At 41.7% G+C, this 18,876-nt stretch overlaps 1 protein-coding gene across 1 annotated transcript in view; it reads right to left on the bottom strand.

Annotated features, from left to right (window-relative positions):
* Window positions 1-18,876, bottom strand: part of GPC6 (glypican 6) — a 1,029,119-nt gene that overhangs the window by 505,085 nt on the left and 505,158 nt on the right. The gene's annotated exons all lie outside the window — the stretch shown is intronic.

Here is an 18,876-nt window from a genome sequence, read left to right on the forward strand (position 1 = left end):
TCATCACCCCCACCTCCCATCATCCCCACCTCTCATCACCCCCACCTCCCATCATCTCCACTCCACGGGAGAGCTGACTCAGACAACGTCACCGGGTAAGAAGTGGCAGAGGAACAGCGTCCCCTACTCAGTCTACTCCATAATGTAGAGCCAACTGACCATGTGCTGTGAGGTACTGAAGCCAGCAGAATACTGATTTAGCCAACTAGCATAAATACAAATATAAACGTGATGCCGTTTTGCAATTTTACCAGACCATTACATTTTAAAATTTATTCTTCCAAGTTAGCAAAAGAGTACGCCAACCTTCCTGAGATATCTTTGAAAAGTGGGGTCATCAATGTGAACTTCTGCATTAAAAAAGCCAAATATTTTCATGAGAGTATTCCCTTCCCTTTACTCCGGAGAGCCTGGAGCTCATCCTTGAACACGTCCAGCTGACTTCCCCTAGGACCACTTTTCAGGAGCACTTCCTCCCTGTCAGGTGGCACGGGGCCCTCTCACAGGTGCTCTGCCAGTTTTTCTAGGACACATGCCAATCAAATGCGAGTTTCAGTAGAGAACCCCGAGAATGCCATCACTTCAGCAGGGCATCCATTATGTCTGGCAGCAACGCCATTAACACCAAAAACATCGTGAGTGCCAAAAGCACAATTACGGATTGTGGAAGAAAGCACAGCATGGGAGATGTAGGTGCCTGAAATGGCGCAACGCACAAGTTTAATTCTACGAGGCCCGTGGAAACTCATTAAGCATGCAGGTATCCTACTGCTCAAGAGTGTATTTGGAATGTGAAGTGATTTATGAAATGAGCAAAAACCTGATTTAACAAAGAGTAACAGTAGGCTGTGTCATCCCCGAATTACAAGTGAGACCGATTATATGAGTTACAAACAGAAGCAGCAGACGGATAGATTCCCAAACCACATCAAACAAACACAAAACTACTTAGGGGCATGCTACACAGGGCAATGAGGGCTGCAACTTTCAAATTAACTGCCACTGGATCCCTTGACCAGCACTTTTCCACACAGATCTAAATGTCCAGAGGTAGAGTGTGTGTGTGTACATATGTATCTTAGTTTATTGGTTGTGTGTCTATAATGCCAGTAATTGCCATATGGGGAATTTCACTCCCTGTAAAGCACTTTATCTACTCCAACTGACTCCACCAAGGAGGAAAGGAATGAATGCATTCAGACAACTAATCAGGTTCAAAGTAATAATTCAGTCCTGGTTATCTCTGTCTCCTAGTCTTGGTTTATTGAGCTCTAGATTATATCCATTGAACTTCTCTCTTTATTCTTCTCCCTCTGTTACATTAATATTATGTTTGTGGTATATAGCATCTATTCGCATTATGTACTTATATAATAAAATACAATAAGATATTCCTAGAATAGTATCTGTAAGCTGTGCCTAAACAATAATAATTTACTAATTATTTATGCATTTTTGTCTTCTAAATAAGTAAGCAGTGAATTTTCATATCTCCATTGATACCCCTGTTGAAGCTAAATTGATGACTGGCAAAATACTTTATTCTAAAGTAAAAAAGGTCTTGGGGTGAGCTTCTATCCATGGACACTTACATTCTTTTTTAAAAATATACTTTATTGATTATGTTATTACCGTTGTCCTAGTTTTCTCTTTGTCCCCTTCTGCCTGGTATCCCATTCCCTCCAGTAGTCCCCCCCTAGTTCAAGTCCATGGGTTGTGCATGTAAGTTCTCTGGCTACTCCATTACCTATACTGTTCTTAACCTCCCCCTGTCTACTTTGTACCCACCAATTGTGCTTTTTAATCCCTGCACCTTTTCCCCCATTCTCTCCTTCCCCCTCCCAGCTGATAACTCTCCAAATAATCTCCATATCTATGATTCTGTTCCTCTTCTGCTTGTTTGCTTAGTTTTTTTAGATTCAGTTGTTGATAGTTGTGAGTTGTTGCCACTTTATGCTCAAAGTTTTGATCTTCCTTTTCTTAAATAAGTCCCTTTAACATTTCATGTAATAATGGCTTGGTGATGATGGATTCATTTAGCTGTACCTTGTCTGGGAAGCACTTTACCTGCCCTTCCATTCTAAATGATAGCTTTGCTGGATAGAATATTCTAGGTTGTAGGCCCTTGCTTTTCATTACTTTGAATACTTCTTGCCAGTCCCTTTTTGCCTACACAGTTTCTTTTGAGAAATCAGCTGACAGTCTTATGGGAACACCTTTGTAGGTAACTCCCCACTTTTCTCTTGTGTTTTTAAGATTCTCTTGTCATCTTTAACCTTTGGCATTTTAATTTTGATGTGTCTTGGTGTGGGCCTCTTTAGGCCCAATTTGTTTGGGACTCTCTGTGCTTCCTGGACTTGCATGTCTATTTCCTTCACAAAATTAGGAAAATTTTCTTTCATTATTTTTTAATAAGTTTTCAATTTCTTGCTCTTTCTCTTCTCCTTCTGGTATCCCTATGATTTGGATGTTGGGACATTTGGAGATGTCCCAGAGGCACTTTATACTGTTCTCTTCTTTTCAATTCTTTTTTTCTTCTTGTTGTTCTGGTTGAATGCTTATTTCTTCCTTATATTCCATATTGTTGATCTGAATCCCAGCTTCACCCCTTCCACTCAGGGTTCCCTATAGATTTTTCTTTACTTCATTTAGTGCTTAGCGTAACCTTCATTTCTTCCTCGGTTATTTTTATTTTGTTGCCACACTCAATGAGTTCTGTGAGCATATCGATCACCAGTGTTTTGAGCTCTGCCTCTGATAGGTTAGTTATCTCTGTTTTGTTTAGCTGTTTTCCCAGGGTTTTGTTCTTTTCTTTCATTTGGCCATATTTCTTTGTCTCCTCAAGTTGGCAGCCTCCCTGTGTATTTGTTTCTGTGTATTAGGTAGAACTGTTTTGACTCCTTGTCTTAGTCATGTGGCCTCTTATAAAAAAGGCACTGGCAAATTGTGTGGGGCAGAGCATTAGGCAATCGCCGGCGGGGGGTATCCTGCTTCACCAGTTTGTGGCTCTGTGTAGGGGGAGGGCTCAGAGAGAGTACAATGCCACTGGCTGGCCTCTGGAAGTTTGCCTGACACTCGCCCTTTGCAACTGGTGATCTTCCAGCTGTTGCCCTGGTGCCACTGTCCCAAACCGCAGTGGTTTTTACAGCCAGAAGTTATGGTGATTTATCTTCCTGGTGCTGGAACCCCGTGCTGTGCCATCTGGCCTGGGGTTGAGATGGCCTGCTCCTAAGGCATCCCTCCTGATTTTTACTCACCACGTGTGAATGTGGGACTGCCCGTTTGGCCACTACCGCCTTTCTGCCCATCTCCACATGTCTCTGTTCCTCCTACCCATCTGGGTGACTGTGGGTTCTTCAAATCCTTGGTTTTGGACTTCCATACAGCTTGATTTTGTGACAGTTCTGGGTGCTATTTGTTTTGAGGTCTAGTTGTATTCTTTCAGTGGTTGTGTGAGGAGGTGAAGTGTATTTACCTATGTCTCCATCGTGACCAGATGCCAACACCAGATTCTTACGATCCATGCACACCCCAGTCTTAGCACTTACTACCCCCTACTAGTCATCTGTCTGGTACGCACTTTGGAATGGGAGTTCTTTCAGGGCAGAGGTAGGCTTCATCCATCATTATACCCATTGCACCCGCCGAAGACTCAGTGCTCAATGAATGCCTGCTGAATGAAGGAATGAATATATGCATGAGCTGGCACATCTCATGGATGGCTAGAATGACCCCCAGTGAGCCTTACTAACTGTCTTTCTCATGCTTGGTTTGTTTTAAAAGATTTATCACAGGAACTAAAGCATGTGAATAAGACCTTCCTTTCCATTGTTCATTCATGACAACAACCTTTTTTTTTTAACTCATGGGCATGAACTATTAAGTCCTCTCAGAGGAAATCATTTTAATTACAGAAATCAGAAGAGCTTAATTGTAAATGCACAATGTGAGCACTTTACAGAAGAGATTAGTTGCTTTTCCCTTCATGCCTTTCCTTTCTCTTCAGTAACTCTCAAAACACATGCAAAAATATTCCCAAGATATCAGCACCTTGGCACGTCTTTCCTTTCTACACAAACAAATTTCACCACACAAACAAGTCCACGGGGCGAGGCTTGACAACTGTGAAACCACATTTCTCTCCACTGACAATGCGTTCAACTAAATTGTGATCATGTAGCCAAGAAGCCTTTGGATAGATGAGTTTGAAGACAAAAGAAAAACAGGAGTGAAAGAATAATTGCTGCGGTGAGTTGGGAAACTGCATAGATATTTATATCTATATATAGATAGATGATATAGTCATAGGTATTTTAGAAGTCTGAATACAAATGAAGACTCATTACTCTTCAGATCTCAAGCTACTATTGATACATTGTCTAGGTGATTGCTAAGGAAATGCTTGGCTTCTCAGCCTATACTCAGTCATCAATCTTTTAGATGTCATCAGTGTCTTTCTGCACGGATGTTCCAACTAATGTACAATGGAGCTACAGTTCTATTGGGTAGCCACATGCACTGAGCATTTGATTAAAAATTTTTTTTTGGTGGGAGAAGTAGAATTTTAGAAGGACCTATATTACGTCCTTTTCTAAAACCATTAAAAATTTAGGACACTATTTATCATAAAGTTGGAGATGTTATGTCACTTACAGACACTACCCCTTCCCACCATTCTAAGCACGATAAGACTGAAAGAAAGGAAAAAATAAGAGAAGAGCAGCAATAGCACTAATTCAATGGCTACGATACCCAGATTCCACTACTGCTTGCCTTGAGGGATATTAAAGATGGAAGACACATTCATTCCTTCCATGGGCACGAAGTGACAGTCTTCAGGGCGATGTGGCCCATCGTGTAGGGAAATGTGAATACTTCAAAACGACACAGGGAGGACACCAGGAAACATGGTAAAAACATGGTACAGAGGTTCTGAAAAGAGACTGAGATGAAAAACAGACTAGGCCGTAAGGAGCTTCCTGGAGACATCTGAAGGATCAACAAGTAGGTTTTTGCAAGTTTTGAGCGAGGAAGAAGAGCTGATTTGATGGGGAGAAAGGCATGGCAGACAAAGAAAATGACAGAGAAACTGTCATGGAAACTTTCATATGGGCCAAGCTTGATAAATTTGCTTGAATAAAACTGGATAATAAGTTGGGACTAAATGATACCAGGCAGCAAGGAGAGAGAGAAATGGAAGACTGTTGGCTTGGCTACCGACTTCAGCCCTGTCTCTCTCGTGGATGGGAACCTGCCATTTCCAGTTTGTATCTAGCAAGAAACCAAAGCGCTGTCAACATTCCAGATTATTGGAGTAGTTGCCCAGCAGAATACTGCTGGGATTCATGAATGGGACTTAATTAAAATAGGATGTGACGACAATGTTCTTAGGATGCCTGAGAGGAAGCACAGAAAATCAGAGTTGAGATGTCAGCAGAAACTGAGGCAATGAAATGGGAGAAATATAGATGGAGGCAACACAGAAAGAAAATGACCTAATGAGGCTACAAAGGGATTGTGCTGCTTCAAACTGGCAAGCTCAGTTTTTGATACATTAGCTGTCAGGGTCCCCGAGCATCAAACAGGAAATGCAATTGCAGATGTTAGAATAAGGACTGGATGGACAGAAGTGACCCACAGACTCTCTCTCCATTGGCAATGTTCTGACATACTTGTAATCTCTCGAATTCATTTTTGACTCAGCAATGGAAAGAAGAGAAAAAAATGACACTGTGTAGCTAAAATTATGAGGCTGCTGCCCTTGAATTGCCTGCCTCCTGAAATTGAGTCTAAGTTGTGCTCAAAAAACTAACCTAATATTCTGGGCTCTCTTCAGGGAAATGGCTTTAAGTCTCACAGTAAATTAGTTTACATATGCTAAATTAATTTAATGAATAGAATTAGAAAATTAGTGTGAAGTCAGCTCTCAGGCACTATGGTTCTAGGACCCAGGGGGAGAGCTGCGTCCGTCCAGAACAAGAAGGCTGTGCCGGAGCTAGGCGCCCAGCCAGGTTGGTCTGCTTCTCTGCCCACAAGGACAGACCACCCGACAGCACGTCAGAGTGGGGATGGAAGTCAGCAGTGCCGTAACAGGTCTCACCGAATAGGATCCCTTCGTGATAAGCTCTTTTCTAATGGTGCCAGGCTTTGGGGGAAGGTGAACTTGTTGACTTTGTCAACCCTAGCGCATCATTGTATGCATCCGCAGAGAAATGCACTAAATTTTCTAGTGTCTTTTAAAAACTGTGTGCTTACATGTTTTGCGAGAAATCCAAAAAAACTGATGCTTTAGTGCTTTTACCTGGAAAATAGCTTCTTTACCAAAAAATTGTGGAAATACGCTCAAATCTCTCTGAACACAAGTGAGTCGGGTGGTTTTGAGTTATTTGATCCAGTGATGAGCCAGCTCTATGAGTGTTAAGACCCGTGTTTAAGGGCCCAGTGTCTCCCTGCGTCCCCACCCTGTAACTATTAGGCAGGCGTGTACATTGTCTACTCTGGATGCTGGCATCCGCAGACACTTGTCAATCCCTGCATTCATTCATCTCATCCACCACCCCAGGGAGGGGGGAGAGCCACAGATTAATTCATCTGTGGTGATTTACAACCTTCCCGGTGTTTCCTACACTTAGGGACACCAGTAGTGCCACGTGCTGGGACTTTGAGGGACTGGAAAGAACAAATCTCTTAATAAAGTGTCTCATTATTTAGGTCAGAGCTCCAGTCTGGGTCCAAAACATATTCCACAAAGACAGAGCATTTCTCTATCGTCCTTCTAACTAGGGAAACCACATAAATAATCAGGCACGAGAGTTCAGGCTTCCTGGTGTGGGTTCCTAAAGTTCTATCCTTTAAATAGGAAGATTCGGCATTAAAACAGCACGTCTATATTGTATAAATGTCAGACACCGGCCACGCGTGGCTCCTGAGGCTGTGAAATGTGGCTGGTCCCAAAGCGAGGTCTGCTGGAGGCACACCATATGCAGCAAAATTTGAGGGCTTTCTGAACAAACAATTCAATGATCTCATTAATGATTTTTGTATTGATGACATACTTAAATGACAATGTTTTAGATGTGTTCAGCTCAGTGAAATTTATTGTTAAAGGTAGCGTCCCTTCTTTCTTTTCATTTTAATGTGCTCGCAGAGAATTTTAAGCTACAGCTGTGGTTCCCACCACATTCCCATCGGGCAACACTGCCAGATGCCGGGCTGCTAAAGTCAAAGACAAGAGCCTCAGCTGTGAGAGGCAGTGGGGACCTACAGCCCAGGTTCCCGGTTCCGTGTCTAACAGATGAGATAGAAACTACACTTCGCTCCCAGGTTTGTTGTGAGGATGAAATGTCAATGAGTGCAAGTACTTAGCCTTGGGGCTGGCAAGTGCTCAATAGCTGTTAGCATCCATTTACGTGAGGAAGACAATTTGATGATGTTGATGATACTATGATGACATTGGTCAGGAAAATTCTGGGCCTGTGCTTGCTGAGGTCCCATTCGTCAGGAGAGAACGTCTCTCCGTGTACGTTGTAAGGATGTCCTGTAGGACACCAAAGGGAGGAGTACCGTCCTGATCACAGAGTCAGGAGTAGGAGAGATTTTTTCTTAGCTATTGGTTTGCTTTTATTTGATTAAAGAATGATGTTTACTTCTTAGTGATGCCTCACAGAAAGCTTACCAGAGGGTTTGCAAACTCAATTGCTGAGGAGTTAATAACCACACATGAGCTTCACTGACTGTATGTATGAAACAGATACTATTTGCATATTAAATATTTAGAATATTCTAATCTTACAAAAATGGTCTTTATTATTTTTAGCATTTTTTCTTGAAACATAGCCCTACTTATTTTTCACTTTTAATGAAGACAGGTGCAGAGAGTTGCTTCTCTATTACATGAAAAAGAGCCAATGATTGTGATAGGGAGACAGCAATATCAATTTCAGAACCCAGCCAGCTCCAGGGGCGAACACGTGTTTCAACCTGCAACGTGCATGTTCAAGGTAAACGAAACTCAGTCTACAAACACTATTTAACTCCAGCTCATTCTTGCCATGCAGAACATACACCCAAGCAGTAACACTGTCCAAGAAGTTGTAGAAATCCACATTTTGATGTTAATCCTCCCAATTTTACAACATTATCTGAACACTTAGGGAATTCATGCCAAACCAAACACGTCTGCGTGCCAGTTGGGACCAAGGTGCCTCAGTGTGCACATGGGTTTCCGCCCAGGGTTCTGGTCCATCGATGTATCAGCCTCATCCCTGCCTCCACTTTACATCTACACCTTTGTTCCCTTTTGAAAAAAAAATCTGCTTCTAATGCATGTAAATATCCGGAGTGTTTATAAATCTATTGAGAAATTTAAACGGTTACATGGCGATAAGGAAGTTTTAGAACTCTGACAGACATTCAGGTGCAAAATGGGTTCAGCCAAACACCCACGTGCAGGTGAACCACTTGAGACAGCAGTTCCCTGCTCTTAGGAAGAACGTCCAGGAATTGACACTGGTGAACAATCCCCACTGATACAGGCAGCAAACAAATACCTCGGGTGTAAAATAAATGTTTAAGAAATAAGAGTGACTTTTTTTAAAGAAATGCTATTGATGTGGGAAAATACTTATAATTTTAAAGTGAAAAAAGTGGAATCCAATATTAAGCATCCCACATGATTTAGGTGTATCCAATATAAAATGTATTATGGGTACAAAAAAACCGGAAACAAAGTTTTGACATGTTATCTCTGGGTAATGGAACTTTAGGACTATTTTATTTTCATCTATATGTCTACATTTCTACTCTTCTACATTCTCAGCATTCTTTTCTTGTTGGTTGATTGATTTTTATAGTCAGAAAGAGATATGCATGAAATGTTGCATACAGTTATTTTTCTGACCACCAAGAGAAACAGATATCCAGTTGACGGAAGCCAGAGTGGAGGTTTCTATTTCCACTTCCTTGGGTTTGTCTTGTTGGTGAAGTGCTGCACTGCAGGCACAGTTGAATTCTCCTTGGCCCAGCCTCTAATGTGAGCAACAACATTTGAAGAACAAAGGAAGGAGGATCTCTGCAGAATGCTTGGTTCTCTGCAATTTTTATTATCATTGTATAACCTTTTACTTCTTACTAAATTATATGTCCATGTTTATTGAAAACCGGTTAATAAATGTTGCCTCAAATCTGGATATATTTTTAGTAAAAGATGTGTTTTTAGAAAGCCAGCAAATGAAGAAAGTTTTGGCACCCCTTATGTATAAACAACTATATTTCTTTAGGGAGAAACTGGTTTCTACCTACTATGAGAATAATAGGCAGAATAATAATGTTTCCATAATTAACATTTTTCTAAACTTTATTTTTATTTAAGATTTTATTTGTTTATTTTTAGAGAGGGAGAAAGAGAGAGAGAGAGAAACATCAATGTGCGGTTGCTGGGGGCCGTGGCCTGCAACCCAGGCACGTGCCCTGACTGGGAATCGAACCTGCGATACTTTGGTTAGCAGCCCATGCTCAATCTACTGAGCCATAATTAACATTTTTATGAAAGTTTTAATGTTGAGTGAACATTTTCCATTGTCATAATTCTATACAAAATGAACATAGAAAAGTTTGCCTTTCTGGCCTGTTTAGTAATATGAACTAATGAGGACAACATTTCGATATAAAATCCTGCTATCTTCTGAGTATTAAATTCGACAGGTGCATTTTTGACATGCAGAACATTTCTTCAAGGGTGAAAATGAATTTTTAAAAGTCTGTTTATGCCAGACCTGTCTGGTATAGCTCAGAGGGTTGGGCACTGGTCTGCAAACCAAAAGGTCATTGGTCTAATTTCCGGTCAGGGCACATGCCTGGGTTGTGGCCCGTTCCCCAGATGGGGGTGTGTGAGGGGCCACCGATCAATGTTTCTCTTCCTTCCCCTCTCTCTAAAAATAAATAAATAAATAAATAAAATCTTTCAAAACATCTGTTTATGCCAGTGTCAACTGATGTTAACGTGAAGTCTCTAGTGATTTAGGACCCAGTTTTACTTGCATCTGAATGTCAAAGTCACTATTATCCTATTACTGACACAGTGAGCTGTCCGTTTACATTCTTGGCTGTTTCATTTAGACACAAGGAAACACAGATTTTTGATACTGTATGGGATAATTGCTATTTTCTAAGCATCTGGGATTCACCCATTGAGCCTGCACTGAACATCACTCATCAAGATGAACAGGTAAAATGCACACAGGTGAAGGGGAATCACCCTTGCTTGTAATCACAAAGATAACAGTGGAGAAAATCTATGGTATGTAATAACATATCCCCTCCATCTATCTTATAATCAAATATCGGTATGACCTAATACCTCATTTTAAAAAACACCAATATGTCACACTCCCTACCTAAGTCCTGCTTCACTGTGTCAGCACTATTAATGCAATATATCTGTCAAGCTTTATTAAAGTCCTTTTTGATGTATATCTTGGTTCATAAACCTCCACAGTGCGCTGCTATTACCTCAGGGAGTGTCCTTGTAACATTGAGTCTCTGAAGATGGGACAATAAAAGAGCCATTCTCCAAACTTGCAAGTTCAGCCTGTGACACCACACAGCCTGCAAAGTCTCCCGTCAGCACTGGGCACGTGCTCTTGCACGGGAAAGCAATTACAGCACGACCATTGCTCAAACCTCGTTTCACAGACCCTTCGCTGGGAGAAGCATGAATACACTCAGAGATAAATATCCCCGAACAGAGTCGACGTTGACACAGGGATAAACTGTCAGGTCTGTTTTCCTTTATGAAGCCCTTTTAGAAGACACGTTCTCCGAATCACAGCACTAGAGTTTTATCCTTGGGCTTTTTTTTTTTTAATTTCTGGGGTCCCTTAACTGGCACTTTTCACCAGTGGATGTTCCCTATTAGTAAGACAAACGTTTGGTGGTAGCACACATTTCCCACGACCCCAGAGCAGTGCATGTACTTCCGGGGCATAGGAAGGCGGTAGGCCTGCAACGGAATGGGTTTAGGAAAGCCCTTCTGGTTGTAGACATAGAGGATGTACCCCAGGGGGAAGAAGCTCGGACAGGAAAGCACAAAAAAAAAAGGTACAGGGAAGCTGTAGACAAGAAGGAGAAAGTCCAAATACTCCAAAGAATCAAGTGAAACATATTCATTATTTTCCTATTCTTAGCATTGTTCTAGAATATCGTACATCTCAAACTACCTGTCTGAGGCTCAAAGGGTCTGAGTAGGCTTCTGCTGGTCATTCGACTTTTGCCAGGAGGCCACGACCTGACACCTGACCCTGCAGAGTGCCACACAGGCGCAGCCTGCACCCGCAGGGTCTCCGTTCAACGACTTTCCAGGGGGAGCCCACGGATGGTGTCTTGTATGTCAGGGCAATTGGACATGGCTCTCGAGACTTTGTCAATGCATTTTACATTTTTGTACTTAACTTGCCGCAGAACAGTAACAGCTTGTGCATGTTTGAACACGAGGGCATAGACCACACTTAGTCCAGCCTGTTCCTGAATATGAAGGGGAAAATAATTAACTTCTCAAAGGATTAAAACCACTCCAGTCAAACTGCCCCTGCTACAGGTAGTCACATCTAATGGTTAAATCCGAAGGTCTCTTTTCCCTGCCCCTCCCACCCGACTGCTCGCAACACTGGATGCTGCTGATTACCCTAGTTCTTGAAATTCTCTTACTTTTAATTTTTAGGATGATAGGATTTTCTGGTCCTGGCCACTCGTCTTCCCTTTCTGTATCCTCTTTAAATATTTATACTCCCTGCCGTTCATCTGATCCGGTCTGTTCTTTCTCTAGCCAAATGTCACCTTCCTTTGCCAACAAACATTTACATGTTGGCGATTCTCAAACCACCAAGCTGGCCGACAACTGTTACTAAATGGGGACAGACCGGGCCGGGCACTGTGCTGGATGCCGGGGGTCCGCCCGGGGAAGGCCAGCCGCATCTGCAGCACGCCGCTGTCTGCGTCCGTCTTCGGATGCACGCTCTACTCCGTCCACCTGCCTTGCCCCAGGGCTCATCCCTCGTCGGCAGTCACAGCGGTTCCCCATCGCTGCCCCTGGCACCACTTTCTCTCAATCCAGTTCAGGATCCCATAGACCATCCGTATATATATTTTTTAAAAACAGGAGAAAGCATTCATATTTACTGAATATAAGTTTTACATGGCATGGAAGACTTTACAATAAAAGAAATGACCCAGGAAAAGGCCAATGCTCAGGGTTTTGCACTGGGTTGGATAAACAGCAGGAAAATGTGATGGGACAGAAGGTGTGAGCCGGGTGTAGTGAACGGGGAATTTCAGGAAGGCCTGTTTGTTTGCATTCCTCTCTGAATCTCTCCGTCTTGGAGAAAAGGATGCTTCTTGAATTCAAACCTTTATTAACATAATAACCTTCAAGCTAAATAATTTATACCTCTTTAAAATTCCTTAAAGGCCAGTGCAGTCCTATCTTCTTGTCATTGTCAGGGATGGGGTTCAGATCACTCTCCCCCAAATTTGGTTCCTGGGCCTGTTGAGTGTGTTACTCTGAAGGAACGGGGAAAGTGCGGGTGCAGGAAGGACTCTCTCTTCCCTTCTCCCCGGGAGCAGGTTGCAAGACCCTTATGAGAGAGGCACCTGCCCTACACCTGGACCATCTTTTCTTCAGTGAGAGTCTGAGCATCTATTTGTCCTTTGAAAATTCTTAGCTGATACCCCCCCTTTCCTATGTAAAGTCCTTTATCTTTTTAACTTGAAATGTAACACCCACATAATACAGCCCAAATCTACCTTTTGGCCTCATCTCCAAAAAAACATGACTTTTCATGATATACACTTTTGCACCAGCTGCGTCCCTGGCGAGAAGTCCTACATGCTCTCTCCCTCAGTCAGACCTCATGCATTCTTTTTTAAAAAGATTTTTTAAATTTCTTTTTAGAGAGGGAAGGGAGGGAGAAAGAGAGAGAGAGAGAGAAACATCAATGTGTGGTTGCTGGGGGCTGTGGCCTACAACCTAGGCATGTGCCCTGACTGGGAATCGAACCTGCGATGCTTTAGTTTGCAGCCCGCATTCAAACCACTGAGCTGCGCCAGCCAGGGCTAAACCTCATGCATTCTTCATTCTCAATCCCATTATTGCCCTCAGGTGCCTTTTCCGATTTCCCGAGGCAAAGGAAAACATGCATTTCTTTTGATTCACATAGTATTTTATACACATTTAACTGAACATTTGCTCCACAGTTGAATTTTTGAATAGACTGTAAATTCTTCAAGGACAGTTCTATCCATTGTTACTTCTTGTTTCTTATAGAACAATATCCAGCACGTAGTAGGTGCTCAGCACCTGTTTGTCTCTCAAAAGGACTGGAAGACTTCTAATCATGGAAAGTCTCTTTTTCAAAATATATTCTACAGGCAAATAGACGTGAACAAAGTCATTAGTGGAATAGTTTTTATTCAAGGATTCGGTTCAGCCTGCATCCTTATCTCTTGTTATTCATTGCTTTGTACTTGATGCCTCAGGAACACCACAGGCTTGTAACTCTGCACATACATCATGTGATGTCGCACCTCTGTGCTTCTGCTCAGATGCTGCTCCTACCTGAAGCATTCTTCACCGTGCTAGCTGCTTTCGCGTCTTCCCACACATTCTTCGACACATGGGTTGGGCCTCTGTTACCACTGACAATTTTCTTGCACCCCAAGATTAAGCTAAATGCCTCTCCTTTCCTGTTCCTAAAACATTTACTGCACAAGTCTCTCATTCTGAATTAACATCGTTTGTTGCTACCTCTCTTTTTCAAATTACTGCTCGCAAGGAGTTTGACTCGCTTGCGAGCCTTTGTATTTCAAGAACTTACCAACAATACTTGACATATAAAGTACACTGAATAGATGTTTCATCATGAGAACTGAGCTAAATCTTCAACCTAGTTCTATTTTTAAAGAATCCACATTTGGATCAGATGAATGCTGGGTTTTTATAACCACTTCACCTCACTTTTTAGGGGAAAGGAAGGTTGTACCTGTTAGATACAGCGGAGTCAGAACTATGGCTTCTGAATTTTTTCTAGCTATGTTGCATTTAGACCCAGCTAAGGAACTTCTTAACTTCTTCCAGTATGAAAATAATTTCAAAAACTAATTCAATGGGAGAACGGTGCTCATTTTAATGGTATTCCCATGGATTTTACAATTTTAAAATAAAATAGCCCAACGCAAGTGTAGGTATTGGAAACAGATACAAGGTACAAAGAAAACAAGAGGAAAGGACACACAGATAGTTTTTTAACATCTTAAACATAGGCAACTTCATTCTCCTCAACTTTTACCCTCTTCTTATAACAACCATTTCCAAATGTATACACTTAAACTATACGTTACTAAGATAAAATAAATTAATAAAATATTTTGTTTTTCATGAAAATAACAGCTGGCGTAGCTCAGTGGATTGAGCTCGGGCTGTGAATCAAAGTGTCGCAGGTTCAATTCCCAGTCAGGCCACATACCTGGGTTGCAGGCCATGGCCCCCAGCAACCGCACATTGATGTTTCTCTCTCTCTCTCTCTTTCTCCCTCCCTTCCCTCTCTAAAAATAAATAAATAAAATCTCTAAAAAATTTTAAAAAAGAAAATAACCAAATTGTTTTAATCAAAATGGAATGTCTCTCTTAATGCTCTGTGTTTGTCTGTAAAATTCCCATGTGCTAATCTTGGGGAGACATGTTCTTTTCTTCTTAACCTGGACTTGTTTATATTTTTGTGATTGCCAGTGCTTATCACAGCGAATGGACCATAGTAAAATTCATACATTTTCAATGAGTTATATTAATAAGGTGTTTTTGTTGTTACGTTGCTTCGTACCAATACCACTTTATTACTATTTTTATCATGAAATTATTTATTTATTGACTGAAAAGTACTTTCTAAATATAATATAATATCCAAACCACCATCATAAAGCAGTAGGCATATATTATTTATGCTGACATAAAAGTGGTAAACATAGAAGCATTATTGATAATTTCAAAAGGCTTCCATATTCTTCCTAACACTGTATCATGAAGCAACCTGCATTGAGTAGTCAGCCACTGAATCATCAGCCATTGCAGGAGAAAACACACTAACCACAGAGGCGCGATAGCAAGGTTTCATTCACCCGGAGCTTTTTCTTGTGGTCCTGGGTGACTCCACACAAATTAACTCCAATCAAAAGATCGCCACTGAAGGAACAAAACAAATAATCCAGGTGAGAGCTATTCGAGGAGGTCTCTATCTCTGAAATTCTCTCCCCAAACCAAACAGCTAAATTGCATACCATTCCTCCTGAAAATTATATCCACGGTAAATTTTTCAGCATGCCTTCCTATTGTGGTCAGAGTAATGCTCTAAATAAATGGACTTCATAGCTTTCATTTTGTCAAACTTAATGATAACTTTTTTTGAGCCTTATAGTCCATCAACCACATTTATTGAAAATTGACTCTCTGCTTATTGCTTTCTAGGCACATATTGCTATTGCGAGTCTGTTTACCCAGGTGGATGAACCACTGAACAGGTTCTTCATGAAAAGGCTGTTAACAGTCAGTGTAGCAGACATAAGCGGGTCGCTATTGATAAAAAATATTCTGGTCTTACTAAAGATGAAAAGCCAGACTTTCTTTTCAAAGTCACGCCCTATAAGGAAGACTTTAGATAGATAGATGGATAGATAGATAGATAGACAGATAGATGATAGATAGATAGATATGCATGACAGTCTCTGGCAGTGTTCAAGCTCTATAGGCCCCAGCTCTACTACTCATCTAATTTGTCTGGAAGGAATCTCTGAAATGACTTGCATTATTCCTGCAGTTGTTATGGACACAATGTATAGTTTTTACTCATACGCGTCACTTTGCTTACAGCAGAAAGATATGAAAGTCACCTCTTCTAGGTTTAAATGGCATCGGGATGGACCAGTGAAGACACTAGAATTATTTCCTCCTTTGCCTACATGGGGAATAATTAAATGCTGGTCTAAGCAGACAGTCTGTTACAATCTCTGCCTGCAGCCCCCGTCTGTGTGTATGGGTGTCTGGCAAGCCCTCAGGGGACTGCTGGCCTGTGTTTCCACCCGCCAGTACATACAAATGTGTGTGTGTGTGTGTGTGTGTGTATGTGTGTATGGGTGAGGGTGCTGATTTAATAAAGGAACAATGCTAGAAAATAGCCTGGATCCTTTCTCTCAATGCTACTACAGTATAAAAATGTGTTTTTATCTTCCTTTTAGATCTTTGCCTTCCACGCCTGCCTGGTACCATTCAGCACAATGTAGAGTATGGGAAGTGAATGGTTAACAAACCCCTAAGTCTGACAAGCAACTGAGGCAGCTCAGGGACTTGGTCACATCTGCACAGAGGATGAGTCACAGGTGAACATGCAAAGTCTTACTTCACTTTAATTTTTGGCATTAAAAAAAAACCCCTTAAGCACATGCAGACCCACACAAATGCAGCACGGAAGTTAAGAAACAGCATGTTACCAGTAACTTTGGAAACCCCTGCACACCCTTCCTGTCTAATGCATCCAGACCTATCCCCAGAGGTAAGTACCATCTGATGTTTGTGTCAAAACATTCGTGTCAAACTGTTGAGTTTTGCCAAAGAGATGAATTTCCCAGTCAAAACAATTAATTAGAAGCTGTTAATGACGCCTTCAAGATTTCAGAAAACACTTAAACAGAAGAGAGGAATGGAAAGCAAAACACAAGGAAATATCCCCCAAACCGAGATGCAGGAGATAAGCCAGGATGTTGATCTCAATGTGGGAAGGTTGCCTTGAATTCCTTAACTTTTTGCGATCATTCCTCCAACTCTAAATCACTCAGTGAACATGCCACGGGGAGACTTCAGATTTATGAAGGGCTTAAACCTCAAACACCAATTTCGCATCTCTTCTTTATATATGTAGCCCTTGTAACATTTTATTCTTATTACCAGAACTAGTTGGGGTGCTGAAAATCACCAGCACTGAAACAGGCCTCAGAGATCTATCTCCGGTTTAGTCAGCTACAGACCATTTGGTAATATTAGGTGAGAAAGTTCACTGGTAAAGTACTTAACCCCCTGAGTCATAAATTATTGGAGAAGAAACTGCTCAGCTTCTTTGAAACCAAGTCTCTATATTCATATATCTGTATCTACCTACCGATGTACCAATCTCATGGTGGTGGCCAGATGTTAGCATGGGATCTATGGTTTGAGTAGATCAGTGCTAATAACCCTTAGGTCAGACAAGCCAGTGCTTGCATTGAATCCCAAGCATGCCATGAGCACATGGCCACAAACTAGACTGCAAACCCACCAGCAGCCAGCTACTACGCAAGTGAATGTTGGTTATGGAGAAGTCAGGGGAAACAAGATCTCGGTGTTGCAGAGTACACTCCTCACCACATTTGGAACAAAAAGTCAAGGTCATACTCTACTGGTGGAAGGTCCACGATGTCCACCTTCACTGTGCAGAGCGGCATGGTACCTGTTGGCAGACAAAGGCCCCGGACTGACAGTCGGACTGATGGCGAAGGGGGTGCCAGCTCCGGGCAGTTGTGCATGCCATCCTCAGAAAAAGGACTCAGCATCACTCTGTCCTGTGGTTTCTTAGAGACCTCTCCAGAAAATATTCTCTTACCTCACTGGAACCTCTCCAGACCAAAATATACGCGTTTAAACACCATTCACACACAGGCAGGATCGATAGAAGCAATCAGGGACGTTGCCTGTACCAATCCATGCTTTGAATTCCTCACCTCATGCTTCTCAAAAGGTGGCTGTGTGTTTGTTTCATTCTTCAACAAAAGCAAAGGCTTCAATCTGAAGCCTCTGTGACTAAATTAAAAAAAAAAAACAACCACAAATCCAGCTGCTCTAAAATCTATGGACAACAGTGTGGTGGGTGAGTATAGGGCAGGCGGAGGTGGAAGAAGGTACGGGGGATAAACGGTAATACAAATACAATTAAAAATAAATAAAATAACACCAGAGTTATATATCCTTTATGTTATTAGATCCTTTGTGATTATCCCCTATAGAGTTTTCTTGCAAATAATCTCAGATGCTCCAAGAAATGTTTTAGGAACCATTAATTAAAAATGGATTGCTATGAATTTTACCAACAGTGTCCAGAGAAACACTTTTAAGAGTATACATGAACTTTATGCCAAGACGTAAATACCGAAGAGAGTAAAGTAGGGAAAAAAACATGGTAAAAATGTATGAATAGTTACAAGGAATGTGGGGAACTTTGGCTTAGTCCTGCAATAAAAAAGTTAAGTTTGGCAGCAATCTTTGTACAACTAAGACCTTCTTTGGATGACATATCAGAGTCCTGTTATGCATTGTTTTTACTTTACCTCTTAAATTACTCATCTTTCAGATTATTTGTTGGGCTGACCTCATAAATGGCAAAACCCATCTCGTAAGAGGCCTGGAATGTCAAGAAAGAATTTAAACAGAGGCAGGTATCCTCTGCACAGGAAACAGTCAATGCTTGAGGTCAGCAGTGGAGAAATGCTCTTGGCATTCAAGGCGTAGGGACATCCTCAAGGAAAGATACAAACGTGGACCAGTGATTTACCTTTCTCATAAACCCAACGTAATAGGTGGCATTGAATTACAAAGCTAATGGAAGACAAAAGGAATTCTCTGCCAGGATCTCTCTTTTGTATTCATCAGCCCTCCCTAATCCAGTTCTACGGGTGTCAGCAAAAGGTTCTTCCTTCGTGATTAAGGAGTTGGGCCACTTTGACAAGGGCGATAAAGAAGCAGAAATGACCGGTGACAGTATTGGGAACAACAACGGCTCTCCACTTGCCAGCTTCCTGAAGACGGGC

Source organism: Phyllostomus discolor, chromosome 11 (assembly GCF_004126475.2).
Source record: "Phyllostomus discolor isolate MPI-MPIP mPhyDis1 chromosome 11, mPhyDis1.pri.v3, whole genome shotgun sequence".
NCBI classification, from domain to species: Eukaryota; Metazoa; Chordata; class Mammalia; order Chiroptera; family Phyllostomidae; genus Phyllostomus; species Phyllostomus discolor.